The 7,830-nt window shown below is 44.2% G+C and overlaps 1 pseudogene; it reads left to right on the forward strand.

Annotated features, from left to right (window-relative positions):
• Positions 1-2,414: 2,414 nt before the first annotated feature.
• LOC126459060 (5S ribosomal RNA) lies at positions 2,415-2,532 on the forward strand (annotated as a pseudogene).
• Positions 2,533-7,830: the final 5,298 nt, after the last annotated feature.

Raw genomic sequence — 7,830 nt, forward strand, 5'->3', positions numbered from 1 at the left:
GTGTGCCCTAGCCAAATGAGTAGTGTGAGACGTTTGAAGTCACACTGTCGTTACAGTAAGAACTTCACCACAGGCTCCCCAGTCTAAACTACTCGCAAGTGAAGTCAGTCTCAGGACAGGTCCCAAGTACCGACCACACAAGCCAGAGCTTCGACTAGCAGTCCTTACCAGACCAAAGTCCTTCACCAGAGTGCTTTGTAACTCTCCAGAAACAAAAATTCCATTTTCCCAGAAAATGCACAAACGACACCGCCTTCACCCCGTCTTGAGCCAGTCACAGGGCTCTGAAGCCACTAAACCTCCCCTCCCACATGACAGCATTATGTCGAACCAGGGCAAGAGTTAAGAAACCAACGTCTCTGTAAAAAAGAAACCGCCAGTTACTGGGTTTTCTTTAGGCTTCACAGAGGGGTAGATAATTTTTTTCGAAATCGTGTCTCTTCCCATGGCAACAAGTGAACAGACACAGTCTCAAAGATCTTTATCTAAATCGCCTGTGCCTTGGAGCTGTGCCTTGGAACTTCTTAGTCCTAGCTATAGGGTATAATAAAGATTCTATCTCCGAACGTTTCTCAGATGTCAGACTTTTCTTATACAACCGAGGGAAGTGGTTCACTGGCCTATTTGCATTATTGGCAAACATGAAAACAGGTGAATTTTTATTACGTGTGCCTATGCACACAATGGCCGTTTTACGACTCCACTGTGTAGACGCATTCCTTCAGACCGTCGCCCCAGCCTGGACTTGCGCTGGCGCTGCTACAGGTAGCGTGGCATAGTTCTGCTGGAGTCCTGTCTCGACGAGGGGCTGCCCTGTCTGCCCTGTATGGCTTTGAGTCTGTTCGGCAAGATTTACTAAGGGATGGGCTCGCCGCCAATCGCTTTCAACTCCCAACAAGTCGTCTCTACGAGCTAAATGGCTCTGAGCACTATGGGACTTAACTGCTGTGGTCATCAGTCCCCTAGAACTTAGAACTACTTAAACCTAACTAACCTAAGGACATCACACACATCCATGCCCGAGGCAGGATTCGAACCTGCGACTGTAGCAGTCGCGCGGTTCCGGACTGAGCGCCTAGAACTGCTAGACCACTGCGGCCGGCTCTACGAGCTAAGAATCATAAAAATACCTCATGGTTTTAGCGCCTACCAGCCTCCATCAACGTTTGCTCAGGCCATTAACTTTCTAGAGTCCCACTCAAAGTGCGTCAGGTCGTAATGAAATCTTTAACGATTTTCTGTCTGTGAAAAATAGGTGAGAGAGTACCTTGTCCTCTCTCAACTACTTGTACGTTTCCATACGATAGTCCAACGGCGATACCTTCCCACTGACAGCAGTATAATCATTGACCAACACTCGATACTACTTTCGTTTTTGCTCAGCATTCGCCTTCCGGTACAATGTACCAGATTCTGTTAGGCAGATATTTAATGAGCCCATCGCACTTATGGAAAGCTACTCCTTATGGTCGTATCTGAATTAGCTGTTTATGATGTGGTGCAGTGTCGAACGTCTTTCGGAAAACTAGGAAGACGTAATCTATTCGTTAACCTGTCTGCTCTTTGCAAGATATTGTGTGAGAACAAAGTAAGCTGAGTAAACTCGCATGGTTTCTCGTGTATATCTACTGATCCTTTCAGGACAGCTTGTTTTCCTCCAGAAACATCACAAAGTTTGAGATTAGAATGTGCTCTATGAAATTGCGACATACGGACGACTGCAGCATTGGTCTGTAAGTCTGTGAAACGCGAACAGGTATATAATCAACATAAAAAGGCTCTTTATTTCTTTCAGCGCTTTGAATGGCAGCAACAAACGGCACTGGCCATCATATTTTGCAGCGTAGGGCGCACCGAATATATAAGTTGGTTGGAGCCACCAGATGCTGAAAAATGATAGGTATTCGTGATCGTGATCGTGTTGGTCATAAATCATGTATAGTGTATGTTCAATGAATAGGCCTATCTTGTACAAGGGCCTGTTTCACACAAAAATACAGTCTTAGTTACCATTTCATGTCACGTAACTATAGGTCTAATTCATGTGGCTAACAGAACACTAACATTTACTATTAAACTAGTAAATAACAGTACACCATTAACTTGTTCTAATTCGTTTATCGTTTATTCCTATAAGATTTACAACAGAAATACCACGATGGTAGTAGACATTTGGAAATTTGTGGTAAGTTCCTGTGTGACCAAACTGCAGAGGTCATCTGTCCCTAGGCTCACACACTACTTAATCTAACCTAAATTAACTTACGCTAAGGACAACACACACACCCATGCCCGAGGGAGGACTCTAACTTCCGACGGGAGAAGCCGCACGAACCGTGGCAGAGCGCCCAAGACCACGCGGCTACTCCGCGCGGCCAGTAGACATTTAATTACTAATTCGTTGTACAATGTAAGCCAACAGCCTTGCCGCAGTGGTAACACCGGTTCCCATCAGATCACCGAAATTAAACGCTGTCGGGCTAGGCTAGCACTTGGATTGGTGACCATCCGGCCTGCCGAGCGCTGTTGGCAAGCGGGGTGCACTCAGCCCTTTTGAGGCAAACTGAGGAGCTACTTGACAGAAGTAGCGGCTCCGGTCTCGGAAACTGACATACGGCCGGGAGAGCGGTGTGCTAACCACGTGCCCCTCCATGTCCGCATCCAGTGACGCCTATGAACTGAGGATGACACCGTTGGGCCTTCATGGCCTGTTCCGGAGGAGTTTAGTTTTTAGTTTAGTACAGCGTAAAACAGTATGATTTCGTTTTATTTTTTGGTTCTTCGAAGCCTACGACTGTGAGAACAATGGTTTTGCTTGTTATACAGTGACGTTTATACAATGACACCAGGAGGTTTACGTCAGATTTGTCGTGTAGAATTCGATGCTGAATCATGCAGCACGTTACACAAATGTATGAGTATTTTACCTAAATGAACTGACCTTACGGAATCTGGTAATTGCTCTTTTCGGAGTAACTGAAATCCTAACGCAACGTGACGTAAAACACGATAGTCCTGTCTTCCATTAATACTGCTCAAAGCCACACAAAATCAACATGACACCAGAATAAAACAAATCCAGCTACATATGTGGAATTCCTCTGAAAAGAAAATGATAGTGAAACATTCTAATAGCATTTTAAAATGCTTCTCTACGTCTACTATCGTCAGTTTTCTCTATAAATACCAACGACCCATATAAATTTACCTCTCTGACAACTCTTAAACAACAGTTTACTGGTGTGAAGCACGCGAAGCATCATACCGAGTCAGTGGTCTAATAACCACGTGTAAAAGCTATAAACAAATTCATGAGCACCTATAGGGAAAGATGCAGCAATATTGCCAAAATTGGCGTGTTCACATTACAGTGAAGTCGCTGAATAACGCAGCAGCACCCACATTGCAGACATCACGCTTAAGGTGCCATAATAAACGGAACACAGTGCATAATGGGAGTTATTACCCGAAATGCGCCTTGCGGGAAGTAAAGAAAAATCATGATTGGCAGCAGCAAAGAACGTTTGTTTCTCCACCTGTTTTTTTTTTCTAAGGTAATGAAAGAAGACTTATTTTACAAGATATTTCGATATCTTAGCTAGTTTTCTACGTAGTCACCGCTCAAAATTACACATTTGTCGTAGCGATCCACAAGCTGTCCCATGCCTCCTGCACACTCAAAAAATGGTTCAAATGGCTTTAAGCAATATGGGATTTAACATCTGAGGTCATCAGTCCCCAAGACTTAAAACTACTTTAACCTAACTAACCTAAGGACATCACACATTTCCACGCCCGAGGCAGGATTCGAACCTGCGACCGTAGCAGCAGCGCGGTTCCGGGCTGAAGCGCCTAGAACCGCGCGGTCACAGTTGCCGGCCTGCATATTTATTTGACGCCAAGTTGTTAGACCCGTTGCTATAGTCCCCCTTTCAGTTCGTTCTCATTTCGATAGTACTTTCCGTCATAAAAATCCATGCATTTGGGAGAAGGCCACGTCCGGTCTATAATCCTTCATAAAAGCAGCATAATGCAGCCGAGCGCTATCGTCAAAAGCACCATGCCGCTGGACGACAGTCCACTCCCTTAGTTGGTGAAGGGTCTGGCAGTAAGGCGCGGCAAAGGTTCCATCAAGAATATTTAAGAAGAATGAACTGGCTTGTTTTTTACCATGTGTTGTTCACTCTTTAAATTTAGTAGGAGCACATGCAGCCGACACATCTGTTGAAGCTCAAATTTTCTTTGGAAATATTCATCATTTCTATATATTCTTTATGGTTTCAACTTAAAGATGGTGAACTATGAATTTACTTTCAAAACTTTTCCTTAAGAATTTACTTTATTTACTAGCGATTCATCAAGAACATTAACACATTTAATCACACTACTGACCTTACGACTTATCTTAGAAGAAAGATTAGGGAAAGGCAAACCTACGTTTCTAGCATTTGTAGACTTAGAGAAAGCTTTTGACAATGTTGACTGGAATACTCTCTTTCAAATTCTAAAGGTGGCAGGGGTAAAATACAGGGAGCGAAAGGCTATTTAGGCCGGCCGAAGTGGCCGCGCGGTTCTGGCGCTGCAGTCTGGAACCGCGAGTCCGCTACGGTCGCAGGTTCGAATCCTGCCTCGGGCATGGATGTGTGTGATGTCCTTAGGTTAGTTAGGTTTAACTAGTTCTAAGTTCTAGGGGACTAATGACCTCAGCAGTTGAGTCCCATAGTGCTCAGAGCCATTTGAACCATTTGAAAGGCTATTTACAATTTGTACAGAAGCCAGATGGCAGTTATAAGAGTCGAGGGACATGAAAGGGAAGCAGTGGTTGGGAAGGGAGTAAGACAGGGTTGTAGCCTCTCCCCGATGTTGTTCAATCTGTATATTGAGCAAGCAGTAAAGGAAACAAAAGAAAAATTCGGAGTAGGTATTAAAATTCATGGAGAAGAAATAAAAACTTTGAGGTTCGCCGATGACATTGTAATTCTGTCAGAGACAGCAAAGGACTTGGAAGAGCAGTTGAATGGAATGGACAGTGTCTTGAAAGGAGGATATAAGATGGACATCAACAAAAGCAAAACAAGGATAATGGAATGTAGTCTAATTAAGTCGGGTGATGCTGAGGGAATTAGATTAGGAAATGAGACGCTTAAAGTAGTAAACGAGTTTTGCTATTTGGGGAGCAAAATAACTGATGATGGTCGAAGTAGAGAGGATATAAAATGTAGGCTGGCAATGGCAAGGAAAGCGTTTCTGAAGAAGAGAAATTTGTTAACATCCAGTATTGATTTAAGTGTCAGGAAGTCATTTCTGAAAGTATTCGTATGGAGTGTAGCCATGTATGGAAGTGAAACATGGACGATAAATAGTTTGGACAAGAAGAGAATAGAAGCTTTCGAAATGTGGTGCTACAGAAGAATGCTGAAGATTAGATGGGTAGATCACATAACTAATGAGGAAGTATTGAATAGAATTGGGGAGAAGAGAAGTTTGTGGCACAACTTGACCAGAAGAAGGGATCGGTTGGTAGGACATGTTCTGAGGCATCAAGGGATCACCAATTTAGTATTGGAGGGCAGCGTGGAGGGTAAAAATCGTAGGGGGAGACCAAGAGATGAATACACTAAGCAGATTCAGAAGGATGTAGGTTGCAGTAGGTACTGGGAGATGAAAAAGCTTGCACAGGATAGAGTAGCATGGAGAGCTGCATCAAACCAGTCTCAGGACTGAAGACCACAACAACAACAACAACATGTGAGCGTGGAAGTAGTTGCCAGGGAGTAACTGATGAAATCAAAATGAAACTGCTTTTAACAAATGGGAATTTTATTCCTAAAAGCATTTTTCAAAGGAAACAGATTTAAAATTATAAGCAGAAAGTACCCTCTAAATATCAAGTTACAATCTATTCAGAGGCAGAAAGAAACAAATTTTCGAGTGTATGAGCTTTCGGGCTGAGAACATTGCGCTCCCTTTTGACACGACCGTAGTCACGACCTCTCACAACAACCTCTGAAAGACTACACAGGTACAAATCTGCAACACACCAGATTACCTTAAGGTAAAATTTTAACAATTCACACAAGCACACAAACTATGCACCCCGTAGGAGGGATGGAAGTGGTACAAAACACTAAAATTAAAATATTAACTTGCCACCGAAGGTGCAACTTGATTTTAACTTCTAAGAAAAGTCTTACGGTGGAAGGGTGGCAAATTTATATACTAAAATGACCATCTAAATAAAAGCCCATGAAATGCTATCTTGCATAAAATTATACAAGGTTGGCCAAACATGCTCTACATTACACATATACCGCCTCTCAAGATGATAGGCAAGATAAAAACATATTTCAGGAATTAGGCCGTTACACTTCAAGCAATAAATTCGTTAAGACACCGAATCCGACAAACACGACAGAGGCAGCTATTAACGTACGGCAGATTGACAGGGAGATTACCGAACAAACCGAACCGCAGGTTGCTCTAACCCGTGCCTACTCCACAAGGGAGAAACCGGACCACCCAATTCATAAATAACCACCTTCCCGCGGGTGGGCAAACGGAGAAGAATGATGGGACGACCCCAAAACAAAGCGGCTGGTGACCTCACCAAGAAAACAACTAGAATTTAACAAGTAAATGAAACAACATATCACCAATCACTTAATTTCTAATAAACTGCGATTTCTGCCGAAGACCTAGCGCAGCACCCCCAAAACGCTCTCCCGAACCGTCCGCTGCCAGCCGCTTCAACGGACGCAGGAAGGCGCGCTGATCTCCCGTCTCACGGCGTCGCAGCTCGCATCGGCCAGACCGATGTCGTGGGTTGACTCCTGTTGCTCTCGTGTCGGCCGTGAAGCCACTACCCCTCGCTATACGGCGCGGCCCACTGGACTCACGTGGCGACCTCACATGCGCCGACGCTCAAGGCGGACAAGTCATCATGTGTCTCAGTGTGCGACCGACCAACCGATCGATCCAACAGCCAATGACCATTGCCTGAGCAACTCGAGCAGACTGGCGGCCTAACGCGCAGACTCAGATGCAGGAACTAAGCCCCCGACCGCGCGATCACTCGTTGCGCCACAATTTCGGACTAGAGACTGATCCAAACTGACTCCAGGCTCACCCAGACTCACCCTCTGGCGAGATCATAGCGCCCTAAATGCACGTGAACAGGCAACCTTTCCGACCAGAGGGAGACACCAAAGCTGCGATTGCCACAGCGGCGCCACCGCCAGAAACGGAGGGCGACTGCTTCACACAACACGCTATGGCGTGCTCTTCAAAACAGCAATTTTTGCCACGGCTCAGATGGGAAATCTTACAAAAACATGTACCCATAAAATTAAAATCCCAGAGCACGAGTAGGCGGTGCGGAAGAGTAGAAGTGGTCTAAGCTGTTTACAATCATTTCGATAGTGCTATAAAGGCTCTGGAAGAAGTTAAAATTTATAACTTGTCAACACCAGAAACAAAAAGTGGGGCAAAGTACATTTTAAAGAACGGTTGGAAACTCAAATTCATTGCTTTAACTCGTTTCTGTTATGCAGTATGTAAAATATCTAAATAAATTCGCTGAATGCGAATATCTTGGCATCAGCTGTGATACGTATAGGTTTACGTCCTACTAGCGAAATACGAAAATTTCTGTCGGTCCGGAAATTTATTTCGAATTAACTTCGGTTGACTGTCAATGGTCATTAATGCCTGTTCATGCCGACATGCATGTAAATATTAAAAAAATAGATCATGTCAGTTAGTTTCTGCACAGACTGCTCGCAATATTCAAGGCCCTTAGAGCTTTCGTAAAGCTTCTACAGGTTACTGTAC

This window comes from Schistocerca serialis, chromosome 2 (assembly GCF_023864345.2).
Source record: "Schistocerca serialis cubense isolate TAMUIC-IGC-003099 chromosome 2, iqSchSeri2.2, whole genome shotgun sequence".
Taxonomy (NCBI): Eukaryota; Metazoa; Arthropoda; class Insecta; order Orthoptera; family Acrididae; genus Schistocerca; species Schistocerca serialis.